The sequence below is a fragment of the Peromyscus maniculatus genome, chromosome 11 (genome assembly GCF_049852395.1).
Source record: "Peromyscus maniculatus bairdii isolate BWxNUB_F1_BW_parent chromosome 11, HU_Pman_BW_mat_3.1, whole genome shotgun sequence".
NCBI lineage: Eukaryota > Metazoa > Chordata > Mammalia > Rodentia > Cricetidae > Peromyscus > Peromyscus maniculatus.
This window is the reverse complement of record NC_134862.1, coordinates 64666854-64689595: the sequence shown is the minus strand read 5'-3', so window position 1 is coordinate 64689595 and position 22742 is coordinate 64666854. Positions and strand designations below refer to the sequence as shown.

Here is a 22742-nt window from a genome sequence, read left to right as displayed (position 1 = left end):
ACCAATGCCTAAAATCAAAACTATAAAGGTAGAAAAGCACACATCCTAGTCTACATATATCCTCCATACCCTGTCTAAATAAATAAAATCCCCATGGAACATAAATGAATGACAAAATAATATAGGAACTTTACATATCCATACTCCCAAATGAAAAAAGAAAAGAATGCAGCCATCAATGTGCACAAATTCTTATTTACCATCACTTTTAAAATGGTGCAGAATCATGGAAGCCCCTTTCCACATGGCTGCCCTCTGCTCTGGACCACTGCACCTACAGTACACCTATAGAACAGTACACCTACACTTCTAGAACACTGCATCTAGAACACTTCTAGAACACTACACCCACAGGACACTTCTAGAACACTACACCCACAGGACACCTATAGAACACTACACCCACAGTATACTTCTAGAACACTACAGCCACAGTACACTCCTAGAACATTACACCCATAGTGCACTCCTAGAACATTACACCCATAGTGCACTTCTAGAACATTACACCTATAGTACACCTACAGAATAGCACACCTATACTTCTAGAACACTACACCCACAGTACATTTAGAACACACCCACAGTACACTTAGAGAACGTTACACCTATAACTTTTGTAGAGACTAACAGAGAATCTTAAGACTTTTCCCTCCAGCACTAAAACTCTCCCCAATCTCCTTCATCTTTTTCCTGTATTATTTGTGACTGTAGGCTATTTCTGCTCTTTGAAGGTGAGGACTACGACATACATTAATTTTGTAGACCACAATTTCTTTGATAAACCTCTTCATGTAATAATAAAAGCTAAATAAGATTACTTGTAGGAAAACCAATGTGGCTGGTTTCCTTGGGCTTTGGCACTAAATACCTGGCCACAGGGTCTGGAGTACAAAGAAAAATGCTGACGGGCCATGTTAAACATGCTAACACTAGTTAACTGCTCACTGTACAGAAGAATTCCAGCAGAGCAGAACAGAGCAGGCAATGAGAGGTCAGACTTTGCCAACTAGAGGCACAAGACACAGGGGAGTGACGAGTGAGACTCAAGAGCAGGAAAGGCGAAGAGGGCCAGCCGCAGAGCCCCGGGCGTGATGAGAAGGAGCAGGGTAGCAGCCAGGACAAGTTAGAGGCTCTGGGAGAGGCAAGCTGCAGTCACTTTAGAGCCCAGGGAATAGGCAGCCATAGCTGGCTGGGCCACGTGTCAGCCAGGATTTCAGCAATCCAAGAAGGAAGTGGAGCTTTAGCCTTTTGCCTCAGACATCTGTAAACACGGCCAGCAGAGGACAGAAGGAAGGGGTGAGGGAAGCAGCACTGTACTGCAGAGCAAGTACAAAGTAACAGCAGAACATGACCGTACGGCTATCTGAAACCAACCCAAATCTAGAATGTTTTACTTGTAAACCTCCTGAGATTTTATAAAAGTGAGAAAAAGGAACAAACACTGGCTGAAGTGCGATAACAAGCTGCAAGTTTTATAAGCATCATTTCTTTCCATTTTTGCAATAATCCTATTATGTAAATACCATGATGCTCATTTTCTTTCTTTCTTTCTTTCTCTCTCTCTTTATTCTTTCTTTCTTTCTTTCTTTCTTTCTTTCTTTCTTTCTTTCTTTCTTTCTTTCTTTCTTTCTTTCTTTCTTTCTCTCTCTTTCTTTTTCCTTCCTTCCTTTCCTCCCTCCTCCCCTCCCTCCCTCCCTTCCTTCTTTCTTTTGGTTTTTTGTTTTTTTTTTTTTTGAGACAGGGTTTCTCTGTGTAGCTTTGTGCCTTTCCTGGATCTCGCTCTGTAGACCTGGCTGGCCTCGAACTCACAGAGATCCGCCTGCCTCTGCCTCCCGAGTGCTGGGATTAAAGGCATGCGCCACCACCGCCCGGCACGATTCTCATTTTCAAGTGGAGTAAAATGGGCCTTAGAGAGGGTCTTTGTGACATTAAAAACAAACAAGTCTCTCAACTATATCATACTATTAAAAAGGAATAAGATGAATTACACAAATATTAATACAAAGAAGAAAAACCATTACGAATGTTGATTTTGTAGGTCAAACACTATAGGTGGCAGTCTCACATTTAGTGTACCTGTGTGGTCTGCATTATCGTGACTTTAAAACTGATTGACCGCAGTCTCTGAGTGTAAAATCTTACTAGTACTCCAAGACCAGCAGCACGTGGTGGTGCATGCATCCCTTTAATCCCAGCATGCTGGAGGGAGATGTAGGCAGATCTCTTGAGTTCCAGGCCAGCCAGGACTGCATAATGAGACTTTGTCTCAAACAAAACAAAACAGAAAACTTCGAAACTACACGGCTACCCTCTCTTTCACTCTTCCTCCTCTTAGTGGTGCCAGAATTCTTCCACTGAGGCGCAGCCCTGGCCTCATGTGCGCACACAGATGCAAATGTTTTGAAAAGCTTCAGTTTCTCCATATTGTTATTGATTTATTATTATTATTCTTTTGGTTTTTGGTCTTTTTTTTTTTTTTTTTTTTTTTGGAGACAGGGTCTCTCTACATAGCCCTGGCTGTTCTGGAACTTGCTCTGTAGAGCAGGCTGGCCTCAAACTCAGAGATCTGCCTGCCTCTCCCAAGTGCTGGGATTAAAGGTGTGTGCCACCACTGTCCAGCTATATTTTTATATTTTAAAGCTGCATTATGTCTTTTTATTTTATGTGTTTTGTCTGTATGTGTGTCTATGCCCCGTGTATGTGTGTGTACCTAGTGCCTGTGGAGGCTAGAAGTGGGAGTCAGATCGCCTAGAACTAGAGTTACAGACGGTTGTGAGCTACCATGTGGTATTGAGGATCGAACCCAGGTCCTCCGGAAGAGCAGCCAGTGCTGAACCATTATCTCCAGCCCCATATATTTATTTTTTAAGTAGATAAAGGAACTCTAGAGAAGGGACTAGTAGGACTCGGTTGCTATGAAGGGGGAAATGAGAAAAATGTCAGCGTCAGCAGGGGTGTGGGTATGGGGTGCTTACCATCATAGAGAGAAGGAGCAGGGACGAGAATGTTTGGGGAAAAAACATAGGGAAAAATGTTGTTTTATGCTTACTTAAAATTACATATATTTTGTGTATACAGGTGTATGTGTATATACACACATGTACTTTAGTTTAAGTTACACTACTTGGGGTGACAAGACTCATGCTAAACTATAGACTAACAAAATCTCCAGCGCCAGGCATAGGAAGGTGTCTTCAGAGTTGTTGGTCAGGGGAGTCCAAGAGACCCCAAAATAATATAAGGCCACTGCTGTTGCCTTAGTTTGCTTCCCAGAGGCTGGAGGTAAATCCCTATTGTTGAAAACACGACATACTTTAGACCTAATAGGACCTAATAGGACTTGCAGGAATCGATCTAGACTGACCTGGAAGCCTCTTCCCTGAGTATCAGGAGTGATGCAAGTTGCCTAGAGACAAGCAATCAATAGTCTCATCCAACTATAATGCTCATAAACCGCGACAGTGACGAGAACAGAAACAATAGTGGCCCTTACATTGTGGGGGTAACCAACAGCCTCCTAACTGGACTGAACGTCCACTCAGAAGGAAGGAATTCATGCCCAGTATGGTAAACTTACCCAACTACTGATGGCTGGTGAGGCCATGGACTCTGAAGGAGACTCTACCATTACATTATCAACCATTACCAGTACAATTTCTTACTGTATTCTAAACGCTTCTCCTTATATTCACAGATACGTGCAGCTCTCACCCCTCATTAAAGAAGCTTCTTTGTGCAGCACAGAGAGACCATTATAAAAGCCATAATGGGCCAAAATATAGAGAACCACTGATCCCTGTGGTGCCTGTCCCCAATACATTTACAACACAATTCCTACACCCAAGGCTCAGGGAAGGCAGATGAAGGAACAGAAAAACAGAAAGAGCCAGGTGACCATGACATCTGTTGCAAAACAGTATCTTCTTAAAAGAAAAAAAAAGAACCAAAGTAGAGGGAGGTAGGAGGGTGGATCTAGGGGGCAGGGTGGGGGGTAAAGGTGATCCAAATATGTTGCATAAAGCTCTAAAAGAATTAATAAAATTCTGTATTTTTTTTAATGTGTTAACAACTGAATAATAACAGAATGAGCAAAGAACAGTGCCTTCAGATAGGCAGGATTTCAATGCCCTTCTGTGCCCGAGCACTACAGTGGAACCGGAGGAGCTGGACCCACAGACGCAGACAATCTGTTGGCCATGGGAAATGCATGGTTTCAAGATGACCGCTTCTGCACGAAGAGCACAAGTAATCAAAGACCCTGACGAGGTCTCCTATCTCTAGACAACAGCACAGCTCCATTCCTGAACCCAGTTAAGGCTGGCCCTAGCTAGACAGTGAAATAACTGAACGACAAAAGAGAAAATATTTGAACGCAGGAATCAAGACTGCCTGGAAATGGTTACATACTGCACCACGAGAGAAAGAAACTGCAGTCAGTCATCCCTAAAACAGCAAGGGCTTCGCAAACATAAAATAAACGGTTGTCTTAATAGTCCTTGACTTCCTTCCCAGGATGTTTTCCAACTCAGATGACTGATTAGCAGGCAGAGGAAGAAGAACATGAGGACATTTCTAGAAGGTCTGATTAATAATCTTCACGTGGTCTCTTTCATAGGCATTTACAACTTTAAATGCTGGGTGTATACAAAGACAGACTTTCTATGGTCACTGTAAAGCACAGTGCCTATGTTGTAGGCAACCAGTAAATATCTGTCGAATGAATAAATGTACAAAAGAAAACATGATGAAAGTAATGCCAGAGTCTACTAATCTTTTAAAATTTCCTTTTGGGCAAATTAAAAATAAAACCTTGACGGTAATAATGCTGGCAGCAGCTAGTCTTTTCCAGAAAATCAGTCAATATCTGGAAACAGAAGGAGAGAGAGAGAGAGAGAGAGAGAGAGAGAGAGAGAGAGAGAGAGAGAGAGAGAGAGAGAGAGAGCGCGAGCACAGTGCTGGGATTCAGACTGGTCGAGAGCCACGGTGAAGCAAGAAGTGTGGGATCAGGAGAGTGGAGAAAACGGAAGATATCAAGAGTTAATGAGATGGGCTGGCAGCAATGCCTATGCAGGCAGGAAGACTGCTCAAATGTGAGGCCTGGGCCGTATAGTGAGTTCCATCCGCCAGCAGGATCTATCTGGTGAGACTCTATCACACACACAAACTAATAAAAACATTAGTGAGTTAACAACCCAATTGTAGAGTTAGCGTGCTAAGGATCCAGTTCACGTCTTCAGCATCACAAACTAATAATCAATGAGGATCTAACTGAAAACATGGTAATCGTCTGGAATGATCAGAATTTGAGGTTTGGACAGTAAGCCAGATCAAACATATCAGCATACACATGAGCTAAAATGAAATAAGGATGAATGTAGCTAGAGTTGAGGTATGCTTCACAAACCAGGACCAAGACCAGCAGATGAAGGACCAAGATGAAAGACCAAGATGAAGGTGAGTGCCTGCAGAGACTGCACAGGATAGACCACAGAGACTGCACAGGATGGACCACAGAGACCGCACAGGATGGACCACAGAGACTGCATAGGATGGATGCAGAGACTGCACAGGATGGACCACAGAGACTGCATAGGATGGATGCAGAGACTGCACAGGATGGACGCAGAAGGAAACTATAAGCCTGAACCCAACATCAAAAGCCACCACTTTTGAAGGGTGTAATTAATTTTTAAATGCAAATACTGCATATTTCTTGTCAGCTATATTCCACAACCTGCTCAACAGTTCTAATTTTGCTGTGGACTATTACTTTAAGTATGTAAAGGTGTGTTACATTTGTTTAACTAAGCAATGACATGTTGCATTTGTTTATGCTGCATTTTTTAATTATGTAAAGATGTGTTGCTGTTTTACCTTGCCTTCCAAAGCACCTGATTGGTCTAATAAAAAGCTGAACGGCCAATAGTCAGGCAGTAGAGGGACAGGTGGGGCTGGCGGGCAGAGAGAGTGAGTAGGAGGAGGACTCTAGGTTCCAGAGAAGAGGAGGAGAGAACAAGAGGGAAAAGGGAATGAAGGAGAAAGAGAGGGAGAAGCCCAGGGCCAGCCAGGCACAGAGTAGGACATACAGACTGAAAGAAAGGTAAAATGCCCTGAGGCAAAATGCAGATGAAGACAAACAGGTTAAATTGTTATAAGAGCCAGCAAGAAACGAGCATAAGATAAGGCCGAGCATTCATAACTAATGATAAGTTTCCATGTCATGATTTGTGAGCTGGTTGGTGGCCCAAAGAAAGCCTGCTACAAAATTTCTTTAATTTTATTAAAAACTTAAACACTGAACAATATATGAACAAGTAAAGTTCACATTAACTTTTTTGTTCTTATACTTTTAACTTTTCAGTTCTCAAGTTAACAGAAGAAAATGCCATTAGTAATAAAAATATGCTTATTAACTAAAGATGTTATTTATATCACTTATAGATGAGAAAACAATTTTTTTTTCTGAAAATTTTAACCTGCATTAGGACATTGCAAAAAACAATATACTTTTTTTTTTTTTTAAGGGAGAATTTATTTTGGGTCAAAAAAATTTCAAAGATTTCAATCCATGGCCATTGTTTGTGGCCATCTATGCTGAGGCAGAACACCATAGTGAGAATGAAAGACCCCCGCTCCATTATGAGGACATGGGGCTTTGGGCCAATGAAATGCCCCCCCCCATAACTTAGCCTAAGAAACGCCATTCTAAAGGAATCAGAAAAACAAGAGTTCACAGCCATAGCCAGCCACCCGGCCTTGACAGAGATAGCTATGGCCAGCCTTGAGAGAGATAACTGTGGTCGGCGGCCTTGAGAGAAAGACAGTTAAGTCAAATCAGGATATTTTATGGCTGGCCCCCTGGCCTTGAGGAATAAGCAGCTGGCCTGGACAAGGCCAAATCAGCCACACACATACGACCCCAAGTTCACCCTGGCCTTCTTTGAAACAACCAATAGGGACCCTGTAACTATGCTTCTCGCTTCTGTAACCGCGCCTCTGCCCCTGGGATCCCATAAAAAGTCCCCCTTGCCCTAGGAAGGCGCGCAAGTCCTCCAAGAGACTTCGCCCCAGGTACCTGGTCTAAATAAACCCTCTTGCTTTTGCATCTGATCTGTGGTTTCGGTGTGTTCCTTGGGTTTGGGGTCTCTCCCGGAGGAAGATCTCAGCCAGGGGTCTTTCATTTGGTGGCCCGTACGGGGATTGAGACCCCTCCCTGGGACCACCGACCCACTATCAGGAGGTAAGCCAGCCGGCCTTGATTTATGTCATCCCTGTCCTGTCTGAGTGTTGTCTGTTTGTCTGAATGTTACATGTTGTTTGTTTGTCTCCGCGCCTGCGTCTGATGATCTGTCTGTGTCAGTGGATCTGAAAGAGGGGGCCGACGGGCCTGGACTTCGCCACTGAACCCTGGAAGACGTTCCAGGGAAATCTGGGAACCTGGAAGACGTTCCACAGTTCATCTGAAGTGCCCTCTGAGGCACGGTCTGAAGACCCCTCCGGGGGCACGGTCTGAAGACCCCTCCGGGGGCACGGTTTAAAGACCCCTCCGGGGGCACGGTTTAAAGACCCCTCTGGGGGCACGGTTTTTCTGGTTTTGCTTTCGGTTTGGAACCGAAGCCGCGCAGCGAGTGTTAGTCTTATTTATATTGGTCTGTCGTTTTTTTGTTTTCTGTTTAACCGTTCTCCTCCTAAAAACAGCCATAGGACAGACTGTCACCACCCCCTTGAGCCTCATGCTTAAACACTGGTCAGACGTAAAGACACGAGCCAACAACGAAGGAGTCGTAATCAAGAAAAAAAAAATAGATCACTCTTTGCGAGGCCGATTAGGTTAAAATGAATGTAAGATGGCCTCGTCAGGGAACCTTTAACCTCAGTCTTATTTCACAGGTGGAGGGAAAAAAAGTTTTTGCTTCCAGTCCCCATGGCCACCCGGACCAGGTCCCATACATTGCCATGTGGAGACTCCTGACAACAGAACCTCCCCCATGGGTTAAGCCGTTTCTCTTCCCCTCAGCCCCCCCCCCCCGACAGCGCTGGAGGGACCGGCGGCTCCTGCAGCGGGCCCCCAAACAGCGGAGGATGAGTTTCCTGCTTCCTCCCCAATTGCCGGTCGCCTACGAGGAAGGCGGGACAAACCAGCAAAGGTAGGGAACACCTACGTCTCTATTGCCAGTTGCTCTTAGCGGGTCTCCAAGGGGCTCTAGACCCCCTACCGATTCGGCTCAGGTTACCAGAAAGAGACGCCGGCAGCGCGTTTTTAAAAAGACTTAGAGAGATACGGAGGGAGAGGAAAAACAAACAAAAAAAGTCCTGGCCACTGTAATGTCTCAGGGACAGGTCAGAGAGGGAGTTAGAAAGTTAGGACGGGAGATCAAAAAAGGACACTGCTTGACAAAGACAAAGTGCTTACTGTAAACAGAGAGGACATTGGGCTCGTGACTGATCAAAAAAAGCCTCAAGGGTCTCGGAGACCTAAGTCAAGGGTCCTCAATCTGGAAGATTGAGAAGGTCACGGCCAGGAGCGCCCCCCCCCCAGCCCAGGCTAACTCTCAAGATGGGGGGGCAGCCAATGACCTTCCTAGTGGACACCGGGGCTCAACATTCAGTCCTGACCCATACCGGAAGCTCTCTCAGTGACCGCACAGCTTTGGTCCAGGGGGCCACAGGTAACAGGAGGTATCAAAGGACCACCAAAAAAAAAAGGTTCAGCTGGCATCTGGACAGGACCCAAAGGGACCCCCCCTACAAGTCCTAGCCCTTTAAACTGTTCGTGGACGAGAACTCAGGCTTTGCAAAAGGAATGCTGGTACAGAGACTGGGGCCATAAAAGCCCGGTAGCTGCAGGATGGCCCGCCCCCTGTCTGCGCGGGGTAGCCGCTATTGCTGTTTTGCTCAAGGATGCAGGGAAACTGACTTTGGGACAGCCATTAACTGTGTTATCCTCTCATGCGGTGGAAGCTCTGGTCCGGCAGCCCCCAGACAGGTGGCTCTCAAATTCCAGGATGACCCACTACCAGGCTCTGTTGCTAGACACAGACTGAGTGGTGTTCGGACCAGTTGTCTCCCTCAACCCCGCAACCCTGCTGCCTGGTACACGGATGGGAGCAGCTTCCTCCAAGAAGAAGAACGGAGGGCCGGAGCAGCCGTCACCACCGAATCGGAGATAGTTTGGACCTCACCACTGCCACCTGGAACATCGGCCCAAAAGGCAGAGCTGATCGCGCTGACCCAGGCCCTCCGGATGGCGAAAGCCCGGAGGACCAGGAACTAACAAAGAAAATGGGGGCGAAATGGAGCCCCGAGCGACAAGCTTACATCATAGATGGACAGAGGCCTTGCCTACCAAGAAAAACACCGCTAACGTGGTAACCAAAAAAACTCCTAGATGACATCTTTCCCAGGTATGGAATACCCCAGATATTGGGGTCAGACAATGGGCCCGCCTTCGTCTCCCAGGTAAGTCAGAAGGTGGCCAGGCTACTGGGGATCGATTGGAAACTTCATTGTGCATACAGCCCCCAGAGCTCAGGACAGGTAAAACGTACAAATAAAACCATTAAGGAGACTTTAACCAAATTAACGCTTGCAACTGACACTAGAGATTGGGTGCTCCTACTCCCCCTAGCCCTTTACCGAGCCCGGAACACTCCTGGGCCTCATGGCCTAACCCCGTTCGAGATCATGTATGGGGCTCCCCCACCAATTGTAAATTTCCTTTACTCTGATATCTCCTCTTTTGCCACTAGCCCTCCAACTGATGCAAAAGACGGTGTGAAAACCCCTGCCTGCCGGGAGCAACTGAACCGCCCGGTGGTGCCTCACCCATTCAAGATTGGGGACTCTGTCTGGGTCCGACGCCATCAATCTAGGAACCTAGAGCCGAGGTTGACGGGACAGCGGCTTGGGTCCACACGTCGCATGTAAAGGCTGCCAAAGAACCCGACGAAGCTGAGGGCACCGAGACATCTAGTTCAACGCTCTCCAAACCCACTAAAGATAAAACTCACCCGGGGGTCCCCTTGATCCCCCTAATAGTCCTCCTGACATTGGGAGGGGCATCACCAGAGAGCCTGTTTCCCTGACGCTGGCCCTGTTACTGGGAAAAATTACCATGGGCAGAATAGCTGCTGGGTAGATACAAGACTGCAGCCCTTATGGAGACCGGCCAATTCAGACAGCTCCAAGTAGCCATGCTCAACAGAAATAATTTAAAAAATAGTTCCAAAGGTCACCATGGTTTACGACCCTTGTCTCCACCATTATGGGCCCCCTAATCGTCCTCCTGCTCATTTTATTGTTTGGGTCATACATCCTCAACAGATTGGTGCAATTCATCAAGGATAAGGTTTCTGTTGCCCAGGCTTTGATCCTAACCAAACAATATCAGAGGCTCAGACAGTCAGAGATAGAGCTAACCCCTTATTCTCCATCCTAAAATGAAAGATTTCATTTGGTACAAAAGAAAATGGGGGAATGAAAGACCCCCGCTCCATTATGAGGACATGGGGCTTTGGGCCAATGAAATGCCCCCCCCCATAACTTAGCCTAAGAAACGCCATTCTAAAGGAATCAGAAAAACAAGAGTTCACAGCCATAGCCAGCCACCCGGCCTTGACAGAGATAGCTATGGCCAGCCTTGAGAGAGATAACTGTGGTCGGCGGCCTTGAGAGAAAGACAGTTAAGTCAAATCAGGATATTTTATGGCTGGCCCCCTGGCCTTGAGGAATAAGCAGCTGGCCTGGACAAGGCCAAATCAGCCACACACATACGACCCCAAGTTCACCCTGGCCTTCTTTGAAACAACCAATAGGGACCCTGTAACTATGCTTCTCGCTTCTGTAACCGCGCCTCTGCCCCTGGGATCCCATAAAAAGTCCCCCTTGCCCTAGGAAGGCGCGCAAGTCCTCCAAGAGACTTCGCCCCAGGTACCTGGTCTAAATAAACCCTCTTGCTTTTGCATCTGATCTGTGGTTTCGGTGTGTTCCTTGGGTTTGGGGTCTCTCCCAGAGGAAGATCTCAGCCAGGGGTCTTTCAAGAAGCACGTAGCAGAGCAACGTGGTCCTTTTCACAGTGAATAGGAGACAGATGCAGAGGAACCTGAGACAAGATGCAGCCCTCAAGAACAAGCCCCTAGTGAGCAATCTTTTCCAGGAAGATTCTATCTCTTCTATGTAAGAGGAACTGCTAAACAGACTTATTATTCAAAAAAAAAAAAAAAACAACCTGGAGCCAGATATTGGGGTGTGCTGGGTGTATACAAAGATCAGAAAAGCAGAAAGAAGCCAGCTACATTCTCACCACTTGGAGATCCTCAGCCAAAGAGACCTACTTCCTGTATACCCATGCCTATGTCCTTACAGTGTCCTGTCATCTCACTTCCTCTTCCTGCCCTGCTCTGTCACTTCCTGTCTGTCTGTATAGACCTCCGGACCTTTATGGTTAGTGCTGGGATTAAAGGTATGTACCACCATCACTGACTCTGTTCCCAGTGTGGCCTTGAACTCACAGAGATCCACATGGATCTCTGCCTTCTGAGTGATAGGATTAAAGGTGTGGGCTACCATTGCCTGAACTCTATGTTTACTATAGTGGCTGTCTTTGTCCTCTGATCCTCAGATAAACTTTATTGAGGTATACAGATAAAATATCACCACATTTCTGTTTGTTTGTTTTTTTAAAAACAAACTTATTTTCTATATTTTAAAGGTAGTTAATTTTTCTTAATAAGTCAGCTTTAAAAATAGGTTTTATTCTTTAGTTATCATCAGACTTTGTTATACCATCATTTATTATCACTCCTTCAATGTTTTCCCCGCAGGTAATCATAAAACTGTTATTTCTGAAGTGCTTAATCTATAAGAAGGACACACTGTTAAATCTGTACTCTCCTGTCCCCCTCAACAACGTGTGATTCTGATACAATCAACCAGCCTCTGCAACTGCAGTGCCGCTCACGCAATCCTCTCAAGTGACACCTAATTTTAAGGCTTTCTCCAGCACTCTTACCCGTTCAGAGACCAAGACACACTGTCCGCCCACATGCAAGTGCTCTATCAACTCCCACTGGAACACAATGGTTTCTTCAACGGTCTTCCTCCCCTCCATAGGAAATGGTTACTGCAAATTAGCATGCTAAAAACTCATCACATTTTATCTGCATCTTAACCACACATATACACACACAGAGGGAAGAGAATGTGAAAACACACATATAATAAAGGAAGTGCTCAAGAAAACTGGCTATGAGGAAAGAGATGTGGTGATAAAAATTCTCAATTTTTATATAATAATTTTAAGTAATTTTAAATGATATTTCTAAGCTTGTAATGTGTTGCCTCTCAGATCTGTGACTATAACAGCAGATAATTAAATTAATCTGATAATTTTAAAATTTGAAAATACATTTTATAATTTTTTTCTAAGAACTTTTCTTAATATAAGCCTAAAAAGATGGCGTAGGACTGGAATGATCTACAAGCCCAGAAACAGTTCAGGCTACCAGATGTCATGGGAAGATGTGGGATCTTTCTTCATTGTGTCTTTAAAGAAAGTACATCCATTCATCTGACATCTTAATGTTGGACTTCTGGCCTATAGAGCTGTGAGGCAATACATCTCTGTTCTGAACACACACACACACACACACACACACACACACACACACACACACACACACGAGCATGAGCACTTACGGTCCTTATAGTCTGCCCAGCCATTTCTAGTACCTACCTGTAGCCTCCTGTCAGCATCCATCAAATATCACCTAGCCTTTACAGCTCGTGACAGGCCACAACTCAGTCTAAGGACATCTCTAGCTACTATGGTCCCTATTGATTCCTCTCCTTTTCCAACACCTCTGTCTGCACTTCCGGCGTCTCTTACCGCACTTGACTACAGACTGGCCTGCTATTGGTTTCTAGTTATTTAATGAGCTTCTTACTGTCTCTTAGGCAGTACATGACCTAAAGAAGAGACCACATTCATGCTTCTTTTGTGTCTCCTAGTGTCTTGGCACATCGAGGTCATGAAATAGTTAATTAGAATATTTAGGTTGAATCTAACAATTGTTCAGTTGTTAGAGTTATGTTTGCATTGTTGACTTCTGTGGTTGTCTATATATTAAATTTCTAGCAATCGTTCTTTTAATTCTGATAAAATTCTATGAACTGAAATATCGCTTAGTTGTAGATATTTGTTCCCATACAAAATGGAAAAGAATTATAAAGGTTTATTCTTAGTCTAGACATTGTAATGTCATTCCATAACTTACATTACTTGCTAGCAATCTTTAATCTGGGTGTTTTTAAAAACTTACTATTTTTATGTATATGGATGTTTTGCCTTCATGAATGTCTATGCACCCTATGTGTTTCTGGTACAGGGGTCAGAAGGGAGCATCAGATCCTCTGAAACTGGAATTACAAGTGGTTGTGAGTTGTCATGTGGGTGCTGGGAATTGAATTCAGGTGTTCTGGAATAGGAGCAAGTGCTCTTGAGTGCTGAGCCACCTCTCCAGTCCCCAATGTAAACATTCTTTTCTTTTTCTTTGTTTTCCGAGACAGGGTTTCTCTGGGTAGCTTTGGCGCCTTTCCTGGATCTCACTCTGTAGACCAGGCTGGCCTCGAACTCACAGAGATCCACCTGGCTCTGCCTCCCGAGTGCTGGGATGAAAGGCGTGCGCCACCACCGCCCGGCTCAATGTAAACACTCCTAATGTCACTGCACTGTTGATTTAAAAATGTCATCCTCATCAGAATGGCTCAGAGCAACAAAACAACTGAGGACACGTGCCAGTGAACACGGAAGGACCCGCGTCCACTGTTTATCAGGAGTGCAAATGGTGCAGCCATCTGGAAAGTGGCGTGGAGAATCTTCAACAAGCTGAGACCGAAATCTACCACACGACCCACCCATACCTGACATCCTGCTCCACAGATGCTCAGCCATGTTCACTGCTGCTCTAGTCACAGGAGCTAGGAAATGGAAACCACCTAAATGTCCTACAGCGGACAACGGAAATGTGGCACATACACACTGTGGAGTTTTATTTGGCTATAAAAAATAACATGGTGGAATTTGTAGGCAAATGGATGGAAGTAGAGAATATTATATCGAGTGAGGTACCCCACACCTAGAGAGAAAAATGCCCCTGTGTTCCTGCTCATCTGAGGTTCCCAGCTCTAATCTTCAGACTCAGCCTGAAGTAACTGCAGAGACAGGAAAGTCTAAAGGAATCGTGGGAAGGAGGGGCTGGGAGGGGCAAGGGCTAGAAACAGGGTTGGCAGGATGTGATATGAAGGGGCAAATGGACACACAGAGAGCGGGAAGGAGAGGCCGGAGAAGGGACAAATGAGACTGACGCTGTTCAGAAAAGCCTTAAGGAATCACATGACTATTTATTTACTTAAGATTACATATACGATATAATCCCCAAGTGTGCACATGGAACACACACACAGTCTAAATAAAGTTATGTTCTTGGGCTGATAAAGTCCCCTCAAGAACAACAGACTAACAAAACTCCGGTATAAAACCTGAGAAACGTTCTTTCAAGTTGTTGGTCAGGGTACTCCATGAGACACCCCAAACAGCACAGGCTATTGCTGTTACCCTTGGTTGGTGATAAGAGGTTGAAGATAAGTCTACTGCTGAAGACAGCACATACTTCCGACACAGGCCTGGAAGATTCAAACTGGATCTGACATGAAAGCCTCCTCCTGAGTTCCAGCTTTCATAGTACCAGAAGGTGACATGCAAGCCACCAAGAGAGGAAAGCAACCACTAATTCTACTCAGCCATGCTACGAACCACAATAGCATGGTAGGATATCCCCTAAGGTCCAATAGTGGTACACATACCTCAGAGGCAACCAATAACTATCTAGTTGGACTTAAGACCTGTTTTAGCCAACTCCCTGGGGCTAGTGAGGCCACTGATGTTAGAGAAGAACCTACCACCACTTTACTAAGTCATTGTGATTCCAACTACACTCTAAAACTCATCCTTATACCTGCAGAAAATCACAACTGGTCAAAATGCAGAGATCAACTGATCATGGGATGTCCCGCCCCAGTGGGTCCATCTACAACACAACTCTTGCACTAAAGGCTCAGGGAACCTAACAGAAGAAAGGGTGCAAGCATTTTAAGAGCCAGGGGACCAAGAAGTTGGCGGTGAGGTTGCCTCTCCTAGAAATAAAAGAGAAACTATACCCATGATACCTCAATAACACAGGTGCCTAAACAAGATCCACAATGACAACACTAAGACATGCTAACACAGAAAAAGGAAATCTTGTGGGGTCCCACCCCTAGAGAAAGAATTACAGCCAACTAACGATGCTGAGAGAGGAAGAATTAGTCTTTCCCAGGAATGAGCCCCTAATTGGTTATTCAATATCAAGTGATCAGGCCTGCAATCATATATATACAAGCAATATTAAATGAACTCAGCAGGTTGTAGTTATATAATTATGCATATATATGCAACATTAATAATAAAAGAAAAAGAGGCTATGAACATGAGGAGGTGTGGGGGAGGACGTAGGAAGGGGGGAAATAATAATTATATTCCAATTAAAATAAAAATACAAAGTTCAGAAGATCCCACTTTGAAGGTGTACTTTCTTCTATCTACGCCTCTCCTTCCTTTTACTGTCCTTTATTGTCACTGGGAAGAGCCACTGTCCCTGAAGGTCAACTTGCTTTCACATTTGGCTCGGACCTGCGCTGTCTGTACGAATGCAGCTGGAATCAGAGGCCTGTGACCTTCCTTTGCTACATAAGACACTTCAGGGTACGTGAAAATAAGCCGTGTACTACCTTTTAGTAATGACTGGGCTTTTCACTTATTGTAAAATTATCCTCTATTTCCACTAGCTTTACAAAAGGTAAGACACCAGCCTCTGTCTGTCTCTCCCATCTCACTAAACACTAAGGTGGAGTTGGGCTTTAATGAAGTAAACGAGGCTAAACTTCACTGCATTAGGGGTCAGGTAATGAGCACTTCTCTAAACAAGGTAACTACTCTCTGTTAGAGAAATCCTGAGTAGGCAGTTTCCTGCCCCCAATGAAACAGAACAAAACAAATAAAAACGGAAGGGATCCAGATTTGTTCCTGAAGATAAGGCACATGCCACAGTCTAAATGCTCTGGAAAACGGTAAAACTTTTGAAAATTTTAAAAATTCTTTTTTATAATCTGAGTAAGGTCCTGTTTCTCAACTTTTAAATATTTATGATCCCTTAAGATCAACACAAAAATTTCATGTTCTTTTAATATTGCAATGAATGAAAAATTTCACATACACACAATAGAAAATATGAACTTCCACGCTAACATATTTGACAACTATAAAGATTTTGTTATTTATTTCATGTATTTCTTTGTCTCCTTACCTAAGTATCTTAAGCCAAGTTGCAGATTTTTTTAAATTTAATTTTAATTTTTTTGTTTTTAGAAACAGGGTTTGTTTGTGCAGCCCTGGCTGTCCTGGAACTCAGATCCACCTGCCTCTGGTCTCATATGCTGGGATTAAAGGCCTGCACCACCACCTCCCGCCTCACATTCCAGATTTTATGTTCTTTCTCTCCAATATATCTCAATGACTCTTTAAAACAAAAACACAGGGAAGAAAAAGAAAAGCAATGGAATGTATGGACCTTATTTGGATCTTTACGCCTGCTAATCAAAAACAAAAAAAACAAAAGAACAACAACCCCCCTACACACACACACAATCAAGAAATGGTGTTACGATTTTCAGTGTAAAAAAAGATTACTAATTTGTACAGAAATAGCTGCTCAGCAGAATTCTGAGTGCATACTTATCAACTTAAAATGGTTATTTCTATCACAATCACATGCATTCTTAATAGACTTTTAAAGGCTGGGCTTCAACTTTTCTAAAGAACACTGGGAAAGAGGTGATGGTTGTGTGAAGAGCAAAAGTGAGTATTTCGAGTAAGAACACCCAGCACACAGGCATGCACAGGCAGATGGACAATCCTGTCACAGCACTTGATACACAGGCTGTTTTGCTCAGGCCCATGCCTTTAGCATTCTTAGGGAAGGAGTCTCTTTATTGCTACCAAGTTCTTAAGAGAACGAAGATGCTTTGGCTGGCTGAAACTGCCTGTCTTGGAGACGACTGGCGTGAGTTCTTCTCATTTAACCTTAGGGTTAACTGTCTTCTTAGTACATGGCTCATCGGTCAAAGTAACCAACCTCCTTGCACCCATCTGCTACTGTTTGTTACGCTTTCCTCACTGGGAACTCCTGGGCCAAGAGCAGGACTTTGTATCCTTCATTGTGGTAACTCCAGGCCCGGGACACACAAAAGGCATTTACATTTACATTTACATTTACATTTACAGAGGAGTGGATAAATCAGGCAGACTTAGTAAAGTCTTCTGGAAAATGCTAATGTAAGCCAGTTGGAAAACAATGGAAACATTACTTAAGTTTATTATCATCACTAAGATTGGGAAGATACATAACTTCCTTGTATGGAACTTCTCTTGGCTAGTTTGGATAATTTACTTCATGATAGCGCACGTCACCTTACTGGTTAATAGGAGAACTTTGGGACAGTATTTTATAGAATATAACTGCAACTCTCAACCTCTGTCTAATCAGTTCAATAATAATTTCCAAATGTACTTAATGGACGATTACACCAGTAATTAGAAATCAAATTTTGCGAGGCTGCAAAAGACGTCAAAATTATGTATGCTCAGACTAAGATATTTTACAATTAAAATTTTATTGAATTAGCATTCCTCAGAGAAAGATATTTTTAAATTAAAATTTTATTTAATTAATGTTCCCATAATCTATATTAAAATTTATTTGTAACCTGCTGACTCACAAACATACATGCAGGGTAGGAAAAATACACAAGAGCTGGTAGTGGCTAACAAAATTCAGTGACATACGAGAGTAAATGGTAATTAATAGTAATAATAGTAATAGCGCAGCAAAGAAAATGATTTAAGGCTGAGGAGCAGGAAAACCTACGAATAAGATGAAAAAACTTCCCCAGGTTGCTTTGTGGGGCATTTGAAACGGTCCTTTCCTTCACCCACGTTTTGTGAGTTAAGGTTAATGGATTTCTATAGCACTCTGGTTGGCATTACTGCCAAATGCTTTCTTATGGAGGAGGCAGATACCTGGTTATTTAAGGAGCAGGATAAATGGGCCAAGACAGCTTTCCCTAGCCCCAATTCACCAGGGAGCGTTTGAGAATTCCACCTGACATGAGGACAGCAGTGTGCTCTTAAACAATCTGCAGTTTGATCCGATTGTCCCCCAGTGGGGGAGGCCGGCCACAGCTCACTCAAGAGTCATTGATTGGATTAACAGCCTAATTCCCAACAGATGAATAGAATACTGATGTCTTGTCAGACCAGATCACAAAAGGAAAACACAATCTGCTTCTACAGCTCAGAGGTTTAACCCTCAATGGACCTTCAAGCTACAATCTCCATTTTTTTTTTTTGTGTCCTATAATTTCTTCAGAACCATTTGCCTACAAATATTATCAACTGTGATTTTTATCACCATTCACCAGCTTTCTTCTCTTCTAGGGAATTTGTTTTTTCAAAATGTTTACAAATAAGGGAAGATGTTTATTTTAATTGTTACTGTCCACATTAGTCTTGTCTAAATCCTTGCCTGGGCTTCCTAAAGAAATGTTAAATCTGCTTTGCTTGGGGCCCAATAAAAGTAGGGCACATAGCCTGTGGAAAACAAAGGCCATACATTCAAGATGAAACTATTGTGAGCCACATTTTCTGGCATAAGTAACTGATTCTATTAAAGGGAATGATGACTATTAAAGGGGATAGATTTTCAGTAAATGTAGCCTCAGTTTATCCCTTCACTCTACCTCTTCTTTACATCCTTATGTAATTTCATAACTTTTGTGCAGGGTTGTACAACTAAGAAACAAAGAAAAGGTCTTACTTCTCATAGTTTTAAAAACAAGAACAAAACACTCCATCCAAGCCAGCTATGCATTAGAAGAATTCCATACTCAAGACATGCACACCACCTTCTAGTCCATATTCTAGACAGCTTTATACCTTATTTCACGTATTTTTATGCATGCTATATGCTATCTTCTGTAACAACAACAAAAACCTGCACACATTTTCATTATTTCTAGGTAAAAGCAATGACAGTAGTGGCTGCTGCCGCTCAGCACACTAGACAATTTATGTACATACGTCCTTTTATTTAACCCACTCAACAACTGTAGGTGTTACAGTATCTCCTTCCATAAGACCACACTGAAGCTCCGTCTTGTACAAGGTCACACGATTTGCAGGTGGCAATGTGAACTCCAGTTGTGTCTCTGGCTCTAATGCTTATACTTTCAAACACTACAGGGATTTTATGTGTGCCTCCATCCCTGTGCATTTTTTTTTTTTTTGTTTACATGGAGATTTTTCAGCATCCTGAGGTATTAAGGGTCACTTTTCTCTTAGAGTCTGTCACTGACCTTTTCCAAAAAAATCTCTATGACTGTCTTACACTGATTTTTCTTTGTACCTCTATGTGTGTGTGTGTGCATCTTTGTGTAGGTGTGTGCACATGCATGCATGTATAACGTGGAAGCCAGAGGTCAATGTTGGGTGTCTTTCTCAATTGTTCTGTCTTATTTTTTCAGACAGAATCTCTTACTGACCCCGGAGCTCACAGATTTGGCTAGGCTGGCTGATCAGTGATCCAGGGACCAGCTTATTTCTGCCTCTCTAGCACCAAGGTTACAGACATGGACCACTGCACTTTTATTCAAGGGCTGAGGATACGAACTCAGGTCCTCATGCTTATGTGGCAAAGTACTTCACAACTAGAGCTATCTCTAGCCTGACTTTTCCTTTTTCTTAAGGACGTTTCTTCCAGCATCCTACATTAGACGCTCCAAATTAGTCAGGATAGAACCAGAACTCATTTTTTTTTTTATTCATGACTTTGAAGTCATCTTCAACTTCTACCCCTTTAAAGATTTTTTTTCTGTCTTCCCTGATATGAGGTTGGCTAAAATCTTCTGTATTGTCTCTGATTCCCGCCCCCATAGTAACAAATCCTGCAGTATTCAGGTCCTAACATCTTCATCCACCAACTCCTACAAGAAAAGCATCCTTCATACTTCATCTGGTTTCTTCCCTATGTAAGATTTTTCTAAATATGAAATTTTCTATTTATAGTTTTGAAGTATATCCTAATTGTCTTCAAATCAGATAAAAATTTCTATATTTTTTCCCCAGCTTTGATTAGAACTTGGCACACCACTAAAATTAAGAACTGCATGTAGAGGAAGTTTAGATCAGCTCAAACTGCAGGAGCAGCACAGTTGTTCACACCAGGTTTTATAGCAGATCATAACCTAATTCCTCCGGTCACGCTCTCTAACAGCCATTATGCTAAGAAGGACATTTTCCAAAACTAACAATCACGGGGAAGAAAAGATTATACTGTTTGGAAATAGACAAGGGAAGGAAATCTCAATGAATGTGAATTTCAAAGCCCATCATAAGCTATGGATGATATCAAAGAGCTTTAGCTAGGGAGGCGGTGGGACGGTGCAGTGGGAAAAGGCACTTGCGATCGGAGCTCAATCCCTGGACCCACGAGGTAAAGGAGGAAACTGACTCTAGCCAGCTGTCCTCTGACCTCCCATGCAGCACATGTGTACCCTACACATGCACGGAAGAAAAATTGTAATAAAAATGGTAAAGATCTTTCTACTACCCAACATTCCATGGTATTTCTTGACTCAGACATGCTATTCTGAAAAGCATTGAAAAAGAAAAAAAAACTTACATTTATGTTCTTTTATAGAATACTTTCATATATATCAACTATTTCCAACTGACATCCTGAAGTAAGTGGGGCAGTTATTTACAGCTCCACTTTAGGAATAAGGAAACGCAACTTCAGCAAGGTTAACTAACTTGTCTAAAACAACACGATTTTTTATAATGCAAACTTAGGCTGTTGATACTACACTAGTTATGAGATCCGTGTGCTTCGCTCCTGCTGACGGCACAGAAGAAAAAGCCATCACTGCCCATGGAAACGAAACACGACTTCTGCTATTCTGGCTAACCAAGATCCCTTTGCACGCCTGCCCCAATGTGCTGCTGCAGTTAAGGACTGAGAAATACAAGAGGAGGGACAGTCTTGGTGACTGAAGGGGGTAACTGCAGGGCTAGTGAGACGAAGACGCTCAGCTGGCGAGGATGCTTGCTGTGCGGACCTCGTGACCTGCTTCATCTCTGGAACTCACATAAAAGTGGAAGGGAGAGAATCAACTCCACAGAGTTGTCCTCTGACCTCTACAAATCCGCTACAGCACATGCCCAACCCCACATAACAACAATAATAAAATCATTAAAAAATATACAACGCTATACTCATGTAAAACAATTGGGAGATACAACTATCACAGAGACACTCTGGACATTCATAGGTCTTACTTGCGGCTCCTAGAGGCCTGAAGAGCCTCGGGGAGCACCTCCCCAAGCCCGTCTTTTCTCAGTGTGTGAGAGGGGCAACAGGGTAGAGGGCTTCCACATGTATCAAATATTGGCAGCACTCCATGAAATCTGATGCTCTAGTGCCAGCATTGTGTGTTTCAAGACCCTCCACGGCCCTCTGTTCTTCCGTACGTGTGAACTCTTACTATGGGGGAAATTTTTAGAGCCCTCAATAAAATCTTTGTTCTAGATGCCTGGTTCGAGGTAAGATTACCCGGCAATGCTGCAAAGTAGAACAGGCATGTTTACCAATCATTCTGAAGAGGGTGGGGGGTGGTGATAAGAGTGGCTGCTGCCTTCCAGAGGACTGGAGTTCAGTTCCCAGCACCCACGTTGGTGGCGCACAATTACCTGTAACAGCTTCAGGGGGGGTTTGAGAGGTACATATGTGGCACACACAAAGACACATACACATGAATCAAAAATAAAAATTAATCTTTAAAAAAAAAAATCCAGGGCTGGAGAGATGGCTCAGAGGTTAAGAACACTGGCTGCTCTTCCAGAGGTCCTGAGTTCAATTCCCAGCACCCATATGGTGGCTCACAACCATCTGTAATGAGATCTGGCGCCCTCTTCTGGCCTGCAGGGACACAGGCAGACAGAACATTGTATACATAATAAATAAATAAATCTTTAAAAAAAAAAAAAAAAATCCAGAAAGGCATATGTTTAAGAACTAGAGGGCTTCCAAGTTCTCAGCCTGTAACTTCACATTCCTATCATATAACACAAAATAGCATTTTAACGTAAGTCATAATAACTTCAGTTGCTTTTTAAAATAATTTTTGAAACTGTCATGCACCATACTTTGATCATATTCACTTCCTACCCCTCCCTCAACTTCTCCCGGATCTACAATCCCGCCTCCCTACCCCACTTCACTTGGTGGGTTGTTTTTAAATTAACCCACTGAGTCCAGTGTGTACCGCCCATATACTCATAGTCCTGGGGCCATCCACGGAATGTGGACTCCTCTCCTCCGCCCTCAGAAGCCACCAACTGTCAACAGCCCCTTAGTTAGCAGTTGGGGCTGTCCAGCCTCTACCCGCTCCGTGGTGGAATACTGGCTGCCTTGATCTGGGGCAGGTCTTGTGCAGGGGGCCACAGCTGCTGTGAGTTCAAGTGCAGGCAGCCCCATCATGTCCAGAGGCCACTGTCTGCCTCCTCCTTCAAGATGGTCCCTGAGCCCTGG

The 22742-nt window shown here is 43.7% G+C and overlaps 1 protein-coding gene and 1 long non-coding RNA gene across 2 annotated transcripts in view; one reads left to right on the top strand and one right to left on the bottom strand.

The window, feature by feature from the left end:
• Acbd6 (acyl-CoA binding domain containing 6) overlaps positions 1-22742 on the bottom strand; it is a 145970-nt gene that overhangs the window by 32121 nt on the left and 91107 nt on the right. The window lies entirely within an intron of this gene.
• Positions 3337-10971, top strand: LOC143267812 (uncharacterized). Its single transcript, XR_013043345.1, has 2 exons — positions 3337-3893; positions 4087-10971. It is a non-coding gene; the product is annotated as an uncharacterized LOC143267812 (long non-coding RNA).